This window comes from Sceloporus undulatus, chromosome 3 (assembly GCF_019175285.1).
Source record: "Sceloporus undulatus isolate JIND9_A2432 ecotype Alabama chromosome 3, SceUnd_v1.1, whole genome shotgun sequence".
Classification (NCBI taxonomy): Eukaryota; Metazoa; Chordata; class Lepidosauria; order Squamata; family Phrynosomatidae; genus Sceloporus; species Sceloporus undulatus.
The window spans coordinates 243808653-243829404 of NC_056524.1; the positions used below are offsets into that span (position 1 = coordinate 243808653).

At 40.6% G+C, this 20752-nt stretch overlaps 1 protein-coding gene across 2 annotated transcripts in view; it reads left to right on the forward strand.

The window, feature by feature from the left end:
- Window positions 1–225: 225 nt before the first annotated feature.
- MME (membrane metalloendopeptidase) overlaps window positions 226–20752 on the forward strand; it is a 114038-nt gene continuing 93511 nt past the window's right edge. Inside the window, exon 1 of one of the 2 annotated variants that reach the window (XM_042458988.1) lies at window positions 226–335. The gene's annotated coding sequence lies outside the window, so the exon portion shown is untranslated. Of the gene's footprint in view, window positions 336–396; window positions 593–20752 lie in introns of those variants that run through there. The other variant, XM_042458986.1, reaches the window with a different exon arrangement.

A 20752-nucleotide genomic window follows, 5' to 3' on the forward strand; every position in this document is an offset into this window, starting at 1 on the left:
TGGAGGATGGGTCCGGGAAAAGGAGGACGCCTGCTCACCCTGAGCTGAAAACACTCCCTATCAGTGTCCCTTCCTGCTCCAAATGGAGGACCTTTTGGGGAATGCTCTCTGGAGAGCAGGTGGGGGTGGAGGGCCTGTCCGGGAAAAGGAGGACGCCAGTGCTTCTGAAAGAAGAAGAGGAGGAGGAGGGCTTTCCCCTGCCCCTCCTGCTGCTGCTGCTGCTCTGCTGCTGCCCCTGGCCAGGATCGCCCTCCAGGAGCAGCCCTTAGGCAGGAGAAGTCCTGGGGATCGCAGAGAGAGAGAGAGGGAGAGAGGCGCGGGAGCCCAGCCTGGCGGTGTGTTTGTGGGTTGTGTGTGTGGCTGAGGGGGGGGGGTTGTGGGGAGAGGGGTCGAGGGGAAGGCTAGCCCTGGATCGGCCTGGCAGCTGGCAAGGCAAGGCAAGGCAAGGCGAGCCCCGTCCTTCTCCGGAGGGGCTCCGCTGCCGGGCCATGGCTCTGCTGCTCTGGGCCAGGGAGGCCAGCTGAGGAGCCCCTCCTCGCCCTCTTCCCTCGGCCCTTGCTCGGGGATGCGCCTCTTCGCCCAGGAGCCCCTGGTAAGTCCAGAGAGATGGGGTGGGGGCATCAAGGGAGGGATGGGCAGCGAGCTTGACCTGGGCTGGTCTTGGGAGGAAGAAGATGGAGCATCTGCTCCCAGAAGCATCCCTTTGCGCTCCCAGCAGCAGCAGCAGCAGGACCTCTGAGCATACGCAGAGTGCACCGCTCTTTTTCCTCTCCCGCTGCAAGGAGGCTTTCTCCCAGGCTGTATCCCCAGGGCAGGGACCGTCCAGTTGGACTCCACTTTGAACTGACCTGGCTCCAGGCTATGGGTTCTTGGGATGTGTAGTTTGCTGTGGCGCCAGAGCAGAGCTACAGATCCCCACATCCCAGAGCTTGGAGCCAGGGCAGTTGAAGTGGGGTCAGACCATCCCCTCCACCACGTTTTTCCTTTCCCCAAATGGTTTTCAGTGTTAAGAAGCTGGTACCTCTGCATCTCTCCTTTGTCGGGGAAGGAAGAGGCTGGGAAGGAAGGCGAGGAAAGGCTTTGCTGCTCTGAAACTTCGGTAACATCTCAATGCTTCCACCCACACTTTCTTTCTCTGGCTATTTAGTTAGATGTGTGTGCATATGAAAGAAAGGAAGGAAGGAAGGAAGAAAGAAAAAAAGAGTATACACACTCCTTGGCTTTGGTGACTTTTTCCCAGGGAAGCCATCCCTGTAGGTACCCAAGAAGAGCCCATCTTTCAACTTCCTTTCCTGTGTTAAGTGCCCAGAGAGAAGTGAAACTCAAGGGAAAGCCTTCTGGAAAGGAAATGCTGAAAGTTTTTTAGTTCCTTGGTGTCTTTTATTATTTTCCCTCTCCCCTATGGCATTAAGAAATCAATAGCACTGCTATGTCAATTCTAACTCTTTGGTTCCAGGCATCATTAATATGAAATATATAGAGAGAGACACATTTTAGTGATGTGATGCTTGATGGTTTCTATGCTGTTTTCTTCCTGTAATCCTTAAGCTTTGCCTATCTAGTCCTGAGTCATTTGAGCCTTAGACTGCGACTCAGGAGAGCAGGGTTCGAATCCCAGCTCAGCCATGAAATCCAGTGGATGGCCTTGGTCAAGTAACACTCTCTCAGCCTCAGGGGAAGGCAAGGACAAACCTTCTCTGAACAAATCCTGCCAAGAAAACTCCATGGTAGTTTGCCAGAACTAAGGTTGCCAGAAGTCAGGAACAACTCTCTCACACATACAATCTTTCTTGTCCTCTGGGTTCAAGTCATGGAAGTGTTCTTGCAATTTCTGTTATATAAGCTGCAGTAACCTATAAGAGTAAAATAGTGCAGTAACTTGTAAGAGTAAAAGCACTGTCCAAGATCACTTACCTTTGCTCTTTAAGCAGCTTTTCTGCTCAAACATAGTTTGGTGAGAGCATGAAAAAGGTTAAAATGTGCCCTCCCCATAGCATCCAAATGCACAACAGCCATCTAGATACCTTATCTATGTATGTTTAAAGTGGGACTTCAAGCATGCTTTTTTTTTTGTCAAAAAGCAAAATGAAGGGTTGAGATATTTTGAGATATGAGATATTTTTTGCAAAGGCACCATCTTGGAGTCAAACCTGGAGTCAGAGGCACTGCCTTGCCTAACTAAGAATTTGAAGGACCAGATTCTGTAGATATTAAAGCCAATCTTTCTCATACAACCGAGGTGTTGTTTTTTTAAAGATGTTTGAGATCTTTTCACCATAGCTCTTCCTTCAATAAATGTTTCCTTTATTATTACGAGGGATATTTGAAACAAACATGGGTATCAAAAGAACACACTCACACACACATACATGTATATAAATGGCACACAGCCTCTGTTCAACCTTCCATCTCTCTCCCCATTCTTTCTTTTTGCCTTGTCACATGTGTTGCTCAGCATGATTTTTTTCAACTCCTTCATCAATAAATTCTAGTGGTTTACGTGCACATTACATTTCGCTCTTAGAGAAAAGTATTCTTTGTTGATTAATATTAAGAAGCATGTAAACCTTCACAATTTCATCCTTGACTTTGCTTTCCAGCAGAAGCGTAATGAATTCAGTCACAAAACACTGCAATAGATTTCTTGGGGTTCTTGCGTTCAGAAAGATTTCCCCTCTTCCTCACACTGAAAGTGCTTCTCATAGCTGTACTATGACTTCATTCTGTCTTATTACAGAATTTTATAAGTGTGTCCAGATGATTACAGTCCTTCCATGTTCTTCACACAGTTCAGCCCATCTTTTTTCTTGCTGGAAAAAATCATTAAAGAAATATAGAATAGCTGTATCACATTTTTCACCTGAAAGTACTAAGAGTTATCCGTCTGAAAGCACCTCTTTGTTATTGTCATGTGCCTTCACCTTGACTCCAACTTATGCAACCCTCTGATAAGGGTCTTTTTTTTTGCCAAGATTTACTCAGGGGAAGTTTCCCATTGCTTTTCTGTAAGGCTAAGAGAGTGTGACTTGCTTGGCATCATCCAGTGGGTTTCCCTTGCTGAGTGGAATTTCAAACCTGGTCCCCAGAGTCCCAGTCCAACACTCAGATCACTATGTTACACTGGATCAAAGACCTCTAGATGTTTAAATTTGCCTTGGCATGACACAACTCTCTATGTTGAAATGCATCAAGAAAACTGAATACATACGCTAGTCAGAATATCTCCTTACAATACCACTTTTCTCCAATTGTCACATGATATTGATGATTTGTTAGCAGACATATATGGGTTTATATATGCATGAGGAGGACATTTATATGTGAATGAATTATGCTTTCTGATGAAGCAATATGAATGGGCCCCTAGAAGCCCGACATCTTTGAACGTGGTCTAGCCAACCAGTAGAAATCCAATCTGAAATCCAAGCATGGAAAAAATTGCAGTGAGTACATTATCTGTATTCATCAGTTGCAAATTCAAACCTGTTGTTATAGTGGACTCCATGGAAGCGGAGGTGTGTGCAGTTAGTTTAGCTTCTTGGAAAGATTTTGCTACCCAAAAGGAGTGGTTTTGTATTCCAGAAGATTGCTGATGTGTTCGAATAAATCATTATTTTCTTATTTATGAATAATGCAGGCCAGGAGATCAAACAAAAATTGTCTTTATTGTGTTAAAAGTTAAGCCAACCTATTTCCCGAAAGAATACACACTAGACTAGCTGCCTTTGCTAAGGTGTCACAGTTCACAGGTCTCATCTAAGAGCTCCTTACTTTCAGTCAGCACTTGCACCTTAAACATAAGACATGCTTTCATGCATTTAAACTGAAAGGTGAAAACTAGCCCATGGTTGCCATAGCTTCCTGTTTGTCAAATCAGTTAAGGGCCATAAACAGCAATCCAAATCTCTCTGCTTCTGTCTTGGTCATGTTCTCCCTCCTGTTTCTGAGGTCCTTTCTCTCAACTGTTCCTTTAAATTCATTAACTTCTGCTTTGGAGAAATACAAGTCAATTTTATGTCAATTTCACCTTGGAAGCACCATTTTCCTACCAAAGCCTTATTTCTGAAACAGACACAGCTAACCAGCCACGCTGCCACAGTGGGATGTTTCGTATGTCTTCCAATGTAGGTCAAGGAGTAGCTAGGAGTGTTCCTCTTTCAAAGCTGAAAAGTGTACATCCCATAGACACACATGTACACAGCTCTCCAAAGTTAGTCAGCAAAATGGGATTTTCCTAGAAACAGATGCCACAGTTCAAGTTACAAAGTTGTAAACAATTGTATTGTTTTTCCTTGCTGGTTCATTTACCCTATTTCACACCATTGCTCCTTAAATGTGTAATCTACAACCGTATGCATAGGTTTTATGTATGCAAAAGTATTACAGTTTAGGGATTTCTTTCTATTTGGGTAATGGCATGGTGTGGTGATTTGAGAGTTGGACTCTGATTCTGACTATGACTCTGGAGACCAGGATTCAACTCCCCATTCAGCTGTGGAAACCTTGGGCAAGTCACTCTCTCTCAGCTTCAGAGGAAAGCAAAAGAAATCCCCCTCTGAACAAATCCTAGCCCCCAAAACCCTGCAATAAGTTCACCTTAGCGTGGTGCCATGAGTTAGAAAGGATTTGAAGGCACACATAACAACAACAAACAACAGGGGCATCAAAGCTGATGTTGTTTCCTACTTTCATCCACACACAATTCTGGATGGGGATTACAGGTACAGTCAACTCTCCATATCCATGGATCCTTTATCCACAGAGTCAACCATCCATGGTTTGAAAATATTTTAAAAATACTGTACATACATTCCAAAAAGCAAACCTGGATTTTGTCATCTTATATAAGGGTTGCCATTTTACATCCATGGATTTTGTGATCCACAGGGGAGTTCTGGAATCAAACCCCAGTGGATACCAAGGGTCCACTGTACTGTATTCCTCATGTTGTAAATGAGGCATTACAGAAAATTTGGTACAAGGGTCAGAAATAACATGGAAAGAATAGAGACAGGTTCCTACACACAGAGAAAAAGTGCAGTTGAACATGTTTCAGCAGACTTTTTGTTCAGAATTAGCAAGCATGAGTGAAATGAAACAACTAGGTCAGGTAATCCTTGCAGAAGGAAACAAAACATTCTGAACTGCCTACAGACCACTTGACCGCTCCTTCCAAAATAAACAGGGGTATTTTTTTTTCCATTTCAACCAGGCTCCTTTTTTTGTTGTGATTTCCATTTTGCTGGCCCAACTTAGATCTATGCTAAACATGTTGATGATAGCTGGTGAGACAGGCTTATCTGTTCTCTCTCTGTCTCTGTCTCTCTTTTTCTTTTCTGTTCATACATGCTCAGTAAGGGATTCTGGAGGCAACTATGTTTACCTTGCCTGTTGTAGGCAGTCAAACATATCTAGAGTAAAATGGGCTGATTGGAATTTCATTTACTCCTAGTTCAAGCTTTGTGTATTGAAGTGTGTACTACAGACACTTTTTCCAGCCCTCCCTCACCATATTCTTAAGGGTAATACTGCCACTGTGATTCCCAAATTCTGACCTTCTAGGTGTTTTGGACATTAATTCCCAGAATACTAGATAATTGGCCAAGATGACTGAGGCTTCTGGGAGCTGAAGTCCAAAACACATGGAAGACGAGAGTTTGGGAATCACTTTTTTGAGTAGCCCAAATGGTTATTTGGGGAAACAAAGATATGTAAACTTTGTTTTTCTGGCTGCATCCAGATGTCTAGCTGAATAAGATGGAAGCCAAGAGCATCAGCCTGATCTACAAATGCAGCAAATTTTTGACTACTTTATCCTCACATGGAAAGAGGAATAATTGCTAACACTCCCTCCCTTCTACAGGAGAAAACAAATATTTCTATGAAATATTTTCCTCCTATTCCAACTTCCCAAAGTTTGTGCAAAAATACCCCATGTGTCTTTCTGCACAAAAAGTTCCTCCAGAACACATTGAGACATTCAAATACTAGAAGAAAACTGAAAGTCTCACTGCTCTATTATCTTTTCCAATGGATTTCTAGACTGTCATGAAACCCACTGTTTTACTAGGAAATAAATAATAGGGAATATTTTTTCCATCCCTAGTCATCCATTCCTAAGCATACATATTTCTAACAGTTTGAACCTACATATATCTACTCAGAAATCCATTTATTGTGTTCAGTGAAATGTACTCCCAGATAAATATATAGTTATAATATATGGCAGTCCTCCTCCTCCTCCTCCTCATTATACCACCTTTTCCCCAGTTTGGGACTCAAGGTGGTTTACAAGAGTTAAACATAGCAATAAATTCACATGATGAATACTGGTTTCATGGCTGTTATTACCCAGTGTTATAGTCATAGAGAGACAACGTGGTGTAGTGGTTTAAGCATAGGATTACAGTTCTGATGAACAGGCTTCAAATCCCACTCAGCCATAGAAAACTCTGGCAAGTCATACTCTCTCGGTCTCAGAGGAAAGCAAAGGCACCCGCCCAATAAATTTTGCCAAGAATACCCCATGAAAAGTTTACCTTAGGATCATCATAAGTCAGAAATAAGGGAACAACAACAACAGTACTAGAAATATCGGGACTGAAGAGGAAAAATAATTTGGGATACAGAATTCTTATTTGGGAGCTGATGCATTCTTTTTGTGTCCCCCACCCCACAAGAGCTATACCTTTCCTGAAACATTTTAAGGAAGATCATGCAGTATAGTCCAGCTAGCAAAAGTCAGATTTTAACTTACAAAGACAGAAGTGAAAACAAAAAGCCCAAATGTCTTAATTACCATTTCTGCCACTGTAGCTCAGAATCAGTCAAAATAATTGCAGTTTTCCTGTTTTGCCTGTGCTTCAGGGGGCAAGTGGGGGTGGAACATAGGAGCACTAAATGAAGTAACAAGGCACTTTAATTCCTGAGCTCCTATCTACTTTAATTATTCCCAAGCCTTTGTGGTGCATGCAATTAACACATAAAGGGATCCTTATTAGGTGGCCTGTAATGTGGACTTCATTGGTTTTCTCAAAAAGCTACAGGTAAGAACAGTTCAGTGGGGTGCCTTTAAATAATAGAAACATTGGCTACAGTATAAAAACTAACTCTCATGTGGGAGGGGAAGTTGTGCTGACTTCACAAAGCACATTTGCATGTCAAAGCAGGTAACCCTTGGTGTGCTAATAAAGTGCCATGTAGGAAGTGTTAATGGAGTCATCAAATTAAAGAAACAACCATTTTCTAATTTTGACTTCATGTATCTACTGAGTTTGAGGACTGTTTGGTCTATAAGAGCTAACTTTCTTCTTATCAGCATAAGTGTGGTTATTTTTACAATGTAGTCCTTCCATGGATATTAATACCACTCCATCCAGTGGGATGTACTCTCTGCTAAGCATGTCGTATAGCATTGCAGTCCTTTCAGGAATAGGATTGCACTGTAAATGTTAATTTAGATCCATTGATTCCTATTTAGATCTGTATAATAAGCCAATAGGTTTTAACTCCACATCTGCATGCTTTTCAAACTGGTAGATAAAGCAATTAAATCTTCTCTGGTTTGTGTATGTAAGACAATTTTTGACAGTGTTCATGTGTCATACTTTAATTTTCATGATTGTCTTTTAAATTCTTTTAAACGGGTTTAAATTAGTGGTGTTTGTAATGAGATAGTTTATTTAATTCTATTTTATTGCTTTTTTAATCACTATGTTTTAGCTGTGTTTTAATCTGCTGTGAGCTCCTTTGGGTCTCATTTTGGGAGAAGGGTGGGATCTAAACTGAATAAATAAATGATAAAAGAAAGTTCTCTTTTGTTGAGTAAATAATGAAGGACAACATTGTTTTACCTCATTGTCTTAACAGAAAAACTGAAAAAGGAGAAAAAAGATGGAAGTTTATCATTTCTTCTAACAAAGAGTGGCAGTATTTGTTTATTAAACTGTCATATGTAGTTTCCTCACTGAGGCATCTCAATTGCAAATTTAGTTGAGGTTGATTGATTAGCAAAATATAACAATACTTAGAATTTATGCAGTTCTTTCTGGGGTGTTTAGCACACACACACACACACCCCAATAATTCCTACAGCAATCCTGTAAGTTAGGTTGCCATTATTATTCCTGCATTTTATATTAAGAGTGGTGAGGCAAATTTCAGAGCTGTCCCAGCTCATATATTTGGCCATTATGTTGTCACCAGCGTCTGATTATTTAGAATCCCATTTGGTTCCAGCTGTCATGGATCTTGCCTTCTGTCACTGATTAATGGGGAAGAAAAGATGTGTTTGTTTCTTCCCAAGTTCCTTAACATAGCTATACAGTGACTGCTCTAAATGGACATTGGTGACAAGAAGAAAAATTTGTAGAATTAATCCAATTCCATTCTTCTGTTTTGTCTTCTGAGGACTTGGAAATTTCAGACACATCTGTTATGCTGTGGAGATGCAGGAGGAAGGTATACTTGTGAATGAGGCTGACAAGTGCTTAGGCAGGGCTGTATCCAGTGGATTGGTTTCTGTAGGCCAGATCTTCTCCATCAACTGCCTGACTGTTGCAGTCGTCTTTCGGAGGCCTTTCTGGAGGTGCCACATTTTGAAGACGTTAAACAGGAAAGTGGTTTCTTCTGTGGTGGCTCCCACTCTCAAGAATATTCTCCTTCCCAGAACTAAAGTATGTGCTAGCTCTGTTGTAGTTTTAAAACCTGTTGAAAACTTTTGCATTTACCTCTGTATTTACTGACTTGTGACACTTGTTATTTTCCCCAGAGTTTCATTGCTTTTCTCCACATCTGCTATTTTGCTTAGGTGAATCAGGTTCCAAGGACAGGTATTGCTACAGTGCTCTTGACTCCAAATCCTGTTTCTTCCCTGAGCTCCATCCCTAACTCTGGAGGATTCTAAGAGTAGGTCAAAAAGTAACTTTTCAGTTCAGGAAAATTGTTCAGGAAGAAAAGCTAAACAGACTGATAGACCTGAAATGTAACAATAGAAAACCACCACACACACACACACACACACACTGCTGTTGTTAACTGCCCTTGAATTGATCTCAATCCTTAGTGACCCTGTGGATGAGGCATCTCCAAAACCCCCTGTCCTTCACTACTCTTGTACATTCATACCAGTGACCTCCTTAATAGAGTCTTATCCATCTAGCATGCAGCCTTCCTCTTTTTCTACTTCCCTCCACCTTTCCTAGTATTATTTTTTCCCCAGTGATTTGTGCCTTTTCATGATGTATCCGAAGTATGACAGCTTTAGTTTTGTTATCTTCCAGGGATATTTCTGGCTTGATCTGCTCTATCTTTTTGGCTGTCCATGGGATCCTCAGCACTCTTCTCCAGTCCTGACATGAAAAGTGTGGTCAAGCCATTTTGCACTCCCAAATAGCAAGCTCCTTGATTTACATAAGACTGGCCAATTTAGGGATTGCAACCCAAAGTTTTCCTATTTTTCTGATTTAAATCCTTCAGGTTTTGCATTGACTAATGAGATTTGTGTGAAACTAATTATGTGAAACCTTTCCCAAGAGTGAGATTCTGAATAAACCTAACAGCTTGTCTTCATTTATCACAAAGCACCCTTCACATTGAGAAGAATGCAGTCTTAATTTAGAGAGTCACATAAAACTATTTTGTGGCAAATGTATTAATAATGCAGCAGGAACTGAGGTTCAGAGTTATGTAGTGATTTGGGTCTGGATACTAGAGTTTGATTCCCCACTTTGTCATGGCAACCCACTGGGTGATCTTGGAAGTTATATACTCTCAGCCCCAGAAAACTCTGATAGGTTTGCCTTAGGGGTCACTGTAAGTCAGAAATAAAGGAACACAGCAACATAGACTACATCTGAAGTTAAAGTGCAAAGACAATGGATGTTTATTGGACTCTCTGCTCTTGTTCTACCTAGTTCAGCTAAGAGGAGAAACTGAGGAGAGATAAAGCATAGGTAAAGGCAGTCCATTGCAAGGGATCTCGAGTGGGCTCCCCCATTAACCCAATAAGTAAGCCAAATAAGGAAGTTTGTATTGGAAGCAAAGCATATGACCCATTCTGGTTGGTTACTGTTAAGCAGTTTGCTTTCTGATCTGACCAGTTTATCTGATGTTAGAAAACACACTTTTGGGGAATGACAACTCCCACCATGGCCAACTCGGGAAGTTGTCATTCAAAAAGGTATATTTTCCATCTCTGTCCTCAAAATGCAAGGCCTGAAGATGGGCTGGAAGCGTGCTTTATCACACAGTGCATGGCATCATGGTGCACCTCTGGCACTGTGTCCAGATGACACAGCACCAAAGGGGGCCATACAGGTGCGCCATGGTGACTATGGTGCTCTTTCAAGTGCTCAAAAAGGAGCCACTTTTTGTGACTACTTTTTGCGCCCTTGAAAGGCCGATTGGGGCCATGGTATGAGGTTGCCGTGGCCCCGATCCAGCCAGGGAAGAGGGGGCTAGGGGTGGTCTGTAGAGCCCCTAAAATTCCTAGATCCCTTTGATGATGTACTGCTGTCAAGCCAGGTGTTATCTACCTAACATTTATGCTTACAATTTTCCCTGCCTAAGTAAAGTGGCTCACATTTATCTCTATTGAATTCGTTTTGTTGGTTTTGTTAATTACCCCTCCTAGTTTAGTATCATCTGCAAATTTGATGATTATGCCCTCTATACTTTCCTATCTATCAATCAATCTATCTACAAGTTGACTTTTGGGGGGAAATACGAATGACTTCCACCTGCGCTTACTAAATTACGTTATCAAAAAATAACTTTAGTTTGCTTTCAGTGACAATATCTTTATGAGGCCCATGTGTACTTATGAAAACCCAGAAAGCATTTTAGTATTTTTCTTCAGGCTAGGTATTAGGTAAAACTAGGACAGTATCTATATACTTGGACAGTTATACATATTTCTATATTCATTACTTACATTGGCCAAGATACTGTATCACAGAGCGTAACATCAAATTCCACAAGCCGAACTACACCACCTATCTCTTTTCAGCACCTGCTGGACTCACCATTTAGATGCTGCAGTTCCTCTCCAAGGCTATTCCGTTGCTGGAGGAGAGTAATGAGGGTTGGAGAAGTTTCTATGTCCACATAGCCAGGTGCAGAACATCAGCCACTGAGATCCATTGGAACCCTCCAGAGGTCTCAGCAGATGATTTAATCATTCTGCATCTGGCTGCAGAGACATAACCAGACACTTCTTCGATCTCCTCCACTCTGCACCAGCCACTGAACAGGTGGGAGGGGGCTGCAGTGGCTAAATAGTGAGTCAGGCAGAGGTCTTTGGCCATTGTGCAGACAGGAAGAAAATAGAGCCCTCCTCAACAACCACAAAAAGACTGGTGCAAAACAGACAAGCAGGAAAAAACAGCTTGAAGCTGCCTTTTCTGAAGCCACATTGAAACTACACCAACCACACCACCCTCTCTGAAGGTGGTTGGAGTGTACATGTCATGTCCACATGGCACAGCTTCAAACTGCGCCACTGGGTACTTTTTGTTTTTTCACTTTTCCACTATCATCCCTAAACGCCTTCACGGGAACAAATCTCAGGCAATTTCCATCCCATTGGATGGCCATCCCTGTGAACCTGCATACATTTGCATGTGCAGCACTTCACTGGGAGAGGGCATCAGCGCAGATGCCAGCGCAGATGCCAGCAAGGTACAATCATGCCTTCTTCACTCCCCTTCTCCCCATGCCCCCTCTTGGACTGTCTGTTTTGTGTATGTTGTACTCATATCCATGAGAAGTGTCACAGTTTCTCTTTTGGGCACTGCCACCCTTGCTGCTTGGGTATGACAGCTCTATCCCTTTTAAATGTACTCCTGTGATGGGGCATTTATATGCACGATTAGGTTTAGGGTTAGGATAGAGCACCACTTTAGAGTGGCACTGGTGGCACTGCATTTAGATGTATGAAGTGCGAACTTTCCAGGAAGAAGCAAAAAATCCACCTCCTTTTTAGTCTGACTTTTCTCCCCATAGGATGGCTTGAGAGAGGTTTCTGGCCAGCTTTGAGGATTATTTATATGAAGCTAAACACCCCACCTGGAAGCCAGCTGTAAACCTGCTTATTTTGACCATCTGTTTTGCCCCATAGACAGGTATATGATGGACTTAAGTTATATAAGTCACTAATAGGATATCAGCTTTTATTTCCTTGCTTCTCCTTGAGGAGGTTGAAAAAGCATTTCTCCTTCTCACTTTTATCTTCACAAATACAGCCTTTGGAGGTAGGTCAGGCTAAGAGGTTCCACTGAGGTCCATGACACACTGTAGAAATCATCCATTTTGAGACCGTTTTAACTGCCCTGGCTCAGTGCTAGGGAATTTTTGGAGTTTGTGAGACATTTAGCCTTGTCTGTCAGAGAGCTCTGGTGCCACAACAAACAACAATTCCAAGGTTTCCCTAGCACTGAGCCAGGACAGTTAAAGCAGTCTCAAAATGGATTATTTCTGCCATGTGTTTTGGACCTGGGTTTCATGGGAGAGTGGAGATTTAAATCTTCAAAAACTGACCACTACATCACACTGACAAAAGACTCAAGCTTACTTTTCAGTAGCAACAAACTGGGAGCTAAGTGCATGCAAAACTTTGAATGAATGTGTGGTGATCAGGCGTATGGTTAAGGATGCATAAGCAAACCATTTCCCCATCCCTTCACATATCCCCACCACCACCCCATTAATTCAAAACAGGCTGGTTCACTTCATCTTTTCATATGCATGAAAAGCAGTTCTTTGGACAAACAAGAAAGCAACCAAAAAATAACTTTAAAAGGAAACAATATTCCACGGAGCTTAAAATGCAGTAAGGTGTGTGTGTGTGTGTGTGTGTGTGTGTGTGTGTGTGTGTGTGTAAATGAGCATCAGAAATTTTCTGTTGTTGAATAACGTGGAGGTGGAAATATGATATTGATATTTTTTTTAGTCTATAACCCCGCTTCGATCCACTGGGAGAGGCAGGGAAACATAAATAAATATTATTATTATTATTATTATTATTATTATTATTATTATTATTATGCCAAAATATGAGCTTTTATTAAAAAGTCCAGAGGCCAATAAAGAGGTTAAAAGGTTTGACACACAAACAGAATGCTTATTGAACTCATACAACAGTTAAACATAACCCCAGGTCTTAAATACAGTCATGGACCATTAAAGCTAGCATATACAAATTATGAAATGAAAATAAACTGAGATGCTGCAGTGCTGGGTGGGCTGGACTTGTACATCTTATGAAGATGTTTTCAGAAAGGTTAAATGGGGCTGATCGTGGCTCAACACACTGAGTGACTGGGCATTAAATTGAAGGGAGCACCAGACAGAGCTCTGTCACTCAGTGTAACAAATCCAAATTTTCCTTCTCCTCCTTTCTGAAAATATATATAGCCTTGAAAGACACCAATTTATACGTCAGCCATTCAGCTTCACAAATGACACTTGGGTGAGGAGGTCATCCAGAACTTTGCTGTAGTGTGCCTTCAAGTCATTTCAGTCTTATGGCGACCCTAAGGGGAGCCTATCATGGGGCTTTCTTGGCAAGATTTTTTCAGAGAGGGGTTGCTTTTGCCTTCCTCTGAGGCTGAGAGAGTGTGATGTGCCCAAGTTCACCCAGTGGGTTTCATTGGCTGAGTGGGGATTCAAATCCTAGTCTCCAGAGTCCTAGTCCAACAATCAAACCATTACACCACCCCAGCTATCATCCAAGTCTATTGATTTGTAATCTTGAATTTTCTGTTCTGGAAGATACCCCTCCTTATGTGTCTTTGGTTCGAAAATAAATTATTGCCCTTTCTCTGAAACCTATTTTGCCGAGCCTTTCCTAAGATCTTGATAGGTTTAGTTAGCTCATGGTTTGTTCAGCATTTCTTTGTGTACACTCTCTTAATGAAAGCATCTTCTGAAGCAGCTGGTTCTGCTTATGGTCAGTGTGCATAACCAGGAGGTTCTTCTAGTCCAATACCCATTTCCTGTAATTTAATCCAAGTCTGTTAGACAGCAGTACTCTCTCTTGGGGGGAGCTGCAGAGGGAAATAGTGCATGGAAGTACTACAGGCCCTCTAAAGAAATAAACATTCCAGACAAGCCTCTAGCTTCATCACTATAAAAGGTTATGGAGTTTTACCACCTATTATCTAAAGATGGTATCATAGACTGCAGATAGATTTTAATTAAATAAAATTAATTAGTCTACAGTGGACCCTTGGTATTCTCTGGGGTTTGGTTCCAGGACCCCCCATGGATACTAAAATTCATGGATGCTCAAGTCCCATTCATTATAATGGCATAGTAAAATGGTGCACCTTATATAAAAGGACAAAATCAAGATTTGCCTGTGGAAATTTTTATATTTTTTAAGTATTTCCAAGCCATGTATGTTTGAATCTGTGGATAAGGAGGGCTAACTGTATTTTAAAAACAAAATCACCTGAAGGTGTGGATTCATAAGTGTTTCCTTAGTGATGTCAAGTTATACGTATCTAGATTTTACAGACTTAGTGGTATGGCCACACATGCTCTTTATAAATGTAGTTTACATTCTAGTCCAAGCATTTGTACCACCATTGCATACTTCTGTAAAGGTCCAGGAGAACCAGTGTTGACACACAGACACCAGGATCCCCTTCCATTAGAAAGATGGCTTTTAAGAAGTCAGCTCACTGGACCTAAATTGACAGGGTCAAGAAACAGGAATGGAACCTGACATTAGGAAGAACCTCCTGGTTATACACATTGTTTTACCAGTCTGTATCAGAAGATGCTTTCATTAAAGGATGTTAAGCAGCAGCTGAAGAATCAACTAAGAGGGTACAGTAGCAGTGGATTTCATGCACTTACAGGGGACTGGACTATATGATCTCGAACAACCCATCTGCACAGTTCTCTGATTATATAACTGGGAGAAGATCTCCAGGATTTCAGACAGGAGCCTTTTTGTCAACGTGACTGCAATACTTCAGAATGCAACATTTTGTACACAACCTTGCAGGGAAAATCTATTCTGCCCCCAAAGGGCATACAGATTCATGGTTTGGGCTCAGCATATCATCCACAAATTTGAGTTCCCCAAATCCCAACTGCCTAATTTGTGTATCTGTGTTTTGTGACTTTTTGCTAGTTATGTAAGCCAAGAGATTGGCTGTAAAACCAACCAGCCAACAAACAAAAAAGCATCTTTTTTCCATTGCTGGTTTTCCATGCCAACTCATCCCCCTCTGGTCAACCTTTATAGCAGGGAAATAGGCCACTGGGATTTCTTTACATTTTAACAAGCTATTATTCCTCCTCCTCCTTTTTAAAAAAGGGATAATTATTTGTATATATTAGAAAATACAAACTGTCCTTGGTAAACAGCAGAGCTCAGAGATATTACATTTTTGGATTGCAACTTCTAATCTAGACCCTCCCAGCAAGAATAGTCAGCCACCATAGCCCATGATCATTACCTAAAGGCGGAGAGTTTGGGGAGCTGTGTCCCAAATGACTTTTTCAGCCTCTGGTAGATAGGATAAATCAGTTTGTGTGCTCTGGTACTACTGTTGTTGTTTTTTAAGTTGCTAAATGTTATGCCAACTTTTATTTATGGATATTTTATTTATGAATATTTATAGGTTACTGCTCTGAAAGGGCTTTAATGATAAAACAAATGAATAACATAGTCATTTACATAATACAGTACATTTTTTTTTTACAGAAGAAAAGATGTGTTCTTTCTTTCACTATGTTTTTGGAATGGGTGGATAAGATGTTGCAACTGGAGGTTAATACTGGGGTGGAGTCAGAGCCCATTTTTTTATTAGCAGGGATGATATTCATTGGCATACCTCTTTTTCAGGATAACTTATTTCTCCTGAGCCCCATGATAGCAGGGTGAAGATGTACTTTGCCAACAACTTTCTATAGTTATGAACTACCTCTAGAAAACATTTTGAATGAGCAGTGAAGCCAAAGGCTTGCAATTGCAGAGACAAAAATGACAAGAACTGTGTTATTGATATGCATTGAGGCAGCTATTTGCATCTTTTGGATTATTCTTGTGATCAGTTGTGTCTGTAGCATGTACAACTGAATGCACAGTCAAATGCACATCTGAGTGAAATGTTTATGCACATCCATGCATGCTTGCATGCACAATGGCATGACATGCACAACTCTACTCCCACAAACTTGAACTGAAACATGTGTTCCATGTTGGGGGGGGGGGGTGTCAAACTTGTTCTGTATGGGATTTCTACTCAAAGTGGTGGTCCATCGATTGGTGCTAATTTGTGATCCACAAATTGCAGCTTTCCAGGGAACAGTGCCAAAACAGAAATAATATGGCACAAATATAGCATCTGGCATGCTATGCCAGTCTGCCACATCATTTATCTTGAGGAGGTGTATTTTAGGAGAACCTATACATGCATAAGACCCCAAGAGGCCTCTGGCCAACTTCTTTTTCTCTGAAAATGACTCTATTTAAAAGCCAGTGAGGATAGAAAACAGAAAATCTAGGCAGACAGCCCACATAAATTAGCAGAACCTTTCATTTTGCTACTTCCCCTCTCAGCAATACAGAAGCAGATCTCTGGTTTGCAAAGTAGAGGATTAGAAATACCATGTTGTTTCCTAACTAGTCAACAGATGAAAGCTATAACTACAGACATAATAAAATATTTTATTTTTAGACATTGTTCTATGTCTGGATTCTCTTTGGAAACCATCTTGAGGTCTCTGTCCATAATAGAGAGACTCAAAAATCAGTAGAGATATTTTAACAGATTTTTGATGTGGCAGCAACACATTGCCACTGAAAGTAACTAAAGCAACAACCACAACCACAGTAATTTTTGCATGTAATAAGCCAAATATTAAAAAGAGTACAAACTCTTATCTTTGCTGCATTATTTCTGGATAGAGAAACTGCTTATTTTCTGTTTTATTTATGTATAGACATACTGCTGCCCTTAGATTTCCTCATTGTTTTCTGTAGGCATATCTCCTGGCAAGCAGGGGAGAGGTATTTGTGTAGCAATGAAAGAACAGCATCAAAATGAGTCAGGAAAGTTCAGTCTCTAGTCATTTGAATTACCGTATGACTCTGAATATTTTAAACTTACTTCCTTGTCCTGGGATTGTAGCAACATTTTGTTTGCTGTCTTCTACACTGTTTAAAAGTATCTGTTCTATAATATAGCTCTAAAATTGTACAGTGCATTCCAGTTATACTTGCACATATAAAAATGCTCAGGTGTTGGTAGTTTATTTTCTATCGCATTCCTAATGATCCACAACATGGAATTTGCCTCTTTCACTCCTGACTCCCACTGTGTGAATGTTTTCATCAAATTATCCATCACAACTCCAATATCCCTTTCCTGGTCAGTTGTCACTACCCCATCAGTGATATGTGAAATTAGCACAGTCCTCTGCCATGGATGTCACTTTACATTTGTTTGCATTTGATTCCATTTGCCATTTTAATACTTTCCTCTCATTCTGGACCTCTTCCTTTCCCTTTTCATATTTAACCCCCCAAATAATTTGTTGTAATATGCAAAATTTGCCATTTTTCCTGTTCAGCCCTTTCTCCAGATTACGTATGTATGAACAAGTTCAAAAATACCAGGAGATATCTGGAGGATCTAACATTTTGCATCCTTTCCTTCTGAGAACTCCTATACTTTAAACCAGTTACTGATCCACAAGAGGAGGGTTTTAGGAGGGTTTAATTACTCTACACTCTGCTCCCCATGGCAGTTCCACCAGGCCTCTGAATTTGCTACACAGAGGGTCGGGAGTCCTGATGAATGAAGTGAGCTGTGACAGGAAATGGGAAGAGATCCCTCAAAATGAGATGGAGCCACCTTTCATACTCAGAGTCATTTATTCTTCTTAAGACTGTTCCTGGATCTAACCCACTGTCTTGGACCATGGAACGCAAAAATTGTGTTTTCTCATTACACAGGTACACAGCATGTCTCAGCTCTTTGGTTCTACAAGGACTGGAGAATTAATTTCTCTTTAGGTGTTCACCTTAACATGCATGACACTGAAACATACGTACAAACATATGTACAACCCTCCTACCTGAACACGCACAATACTAAAATATATGTACAAACATGTATACAGTCCTCCAACATCTCCAGGCATTTAGAGGTAAATTTGACCTTTACATCTTTGTAACTGTGGAGACAAAAGTCCCATGACTAGGAATCAACTATATTAAAGTTCCTGCTCATGGAACTTCATAACTAAGTCCAACCAAATATGAGTAAGTTTAATTTGCATGTCGGAAATACATTGGAGGGGTGGTACTGGTGGTGTAATGTGTCACCCACATCTTGTGTCCCCAGCTTTAACCATACATGTGCCCAGAGGCCCTTTCACATTACACAAGTATAGCACTAAGATTCTACTTTAACTGTCATGGTTCTTTCCTATGAAATCCTATGATTTGCAGTTTAGGGATGGGCATTTAGAATTCTTAGCTAAATAGCTCTAGTGCTTCACCAGATGACAGACCCAAGGATTCCATAGGATTCTTTGTTGCTGTGTGCCATCAAGTCATTTCTAACTCATGGCAACCTTAAGATGACCCTATCATGGGGTTTTCTTGGCAAATTTTGTTCAGAGAAGGTTTCTCTTTACCTCTGTCTGAGGTTGAAAAGGTGTGACCTGCCTAAAGTCACCCAGTGGATTTCAAAGACCAAGCAGGGATTAATTCCTATATTCTCTTTCACAAACTGATAAAGCCCTACACAGCTTGTGGCCAGGATATCTGAAAACCATATCTTCCTGTATTGTGTCTCACTAGTCTATGAGGGTAGGCTGGTAGGGACATGTAACCAGTGGCATCACTAGGGGTGGGTGGGCAAGGGATAGACCACACCAAGTGGCACCCTAAATGGAGTGTGTGACACCACTGCTCCTCAGATATCTGTGTTTTGGCAGAAATGGGCTGTGGCATTCGCCTGTTTCCATTAGAAATGCTGTAAGAGATATTGGAAATTATCACACAGAGATGGAATAGGGACAGGATCGCTCCCCCATCCTTATCCCATCATTTACCTGTCCATGACTGCGATAGCATGAAAAAGATAGCATTGATCCTGCCATTAACCTGTCATTAAAACGGCATTGCAGTAACACGAACTTCCGTTATTGCGAAATGCTGGGCACTGTTGCTTTAATGACAGGTTAATGATGGGATCTGCACAACATCATCTTTAAAAAATCCCTTTTAATAAAAATTTCACTTTAACCATGTGAAACTATGCATATGTAAATGCATTTAGGCTGTGCATATGATATTATAATTTTTAAAAATAATTTAAATTTTGCTAGTTGTTTGTGTCACAACTATTACCGTTAAATCCAGTGATATATGGGAATTGTGATTTATGAATAATATTAGTATAAATAACATTACTAAGGATTCTGTATGGTGTGGTAGGGGAGGAGGCCCATGGGGGGAGGGTGAAACCATGAGTTTCCGCACTAGTGATGCCACTGCATGCGACAGGACTTTCTTGGTATCAGCACCCTGATTGAGGACCTCTGTCCACAGGGAGGTCAGGATGTTGCCATCCCTCCACATTTGCTGGCAGGCAGTGAAGACTGTCCCATTTTATTTGGCCTTCAGACCTTAAAAGACCTTAAAATTAGCGGTATCTGTTCAGGCTGTTTAAGATGTTTTTTCTGGGTTTAGAACTATTTTTAAAAAATAAGTCTGGAGTACTTTAGTTGGTTTTTAGGTATTTATTTAAGGCTTTTAAATGTTTTGTTTATTTTTTCAACTTCTTGTGCATTGAGGGGGGGGGGGCTGGTAGGTCAAGAGGCAATAAATAAATGCTATTCATCAATCAATAGACATCTACTCAACACCACAGTCTTTTTTTGGTAAAAACAAACCTTTCATGAAAGCCAGCAAGATGCGTGGGGGCAGGAACATTTCTGACTGTCCAAAGTTTTAATTGCTGGTATTTAGCTGGTGCTGATTTTGGAAAGATGTTGTTGATAGGGATAGCGATAGGGATGTGATAGGGATAAGGATTGCCCAAATATCTGAATTTCTGTGCACTGGAAAAAAACAGATGGAATTTCCTTGTATTTTCTGCACAAAACCAGTACTTCTACAAAGGAATCAGTATTATTATTATTATTATTATTATTATTTTACAAAATGGATGCTTTCTATGCCATGCCACTTTTTTTTGGCACAGGAAAGCCACATGGATAGTTGTAAAACAGTTTTTCAAAACATCATAGGAAAAGGATGTGATCAACAAGTATTTTTGTACTTTGGTAGTCTGTTGAGGAAAAATTGTTTTACAACTATCCATGTGGTTTTCCTGTGCCAAAAAAAGTGGCATGGCATAGAAAGAATCCATTTTGTAAAAAAAAAAAAAAAAAATGAATTCCTTTGCAAAAGTACTGGTTTTGTACAGAAAATACAGGGAAATTACATCTGGGTTTTTTAGTGTGTGGGGGTGTTTTTTTTTTTTTTTTGCACAGAAATTCAGAGATTTGTGCAAACTGTATACCTTGTAGGCAAGTTGTGCACTTTTATACAGTTTACTTGAATACATGGATTTCTGCACATTAAAACTGTGAGTAATTTTCATGTAGTGCTTTCTATTTTAAAAGTAATCTATCTGCACAGGAATCAGTATATTTTTTATACTTTTATTTTATATATATATATATATATATATATATATATATATATATATATATATAT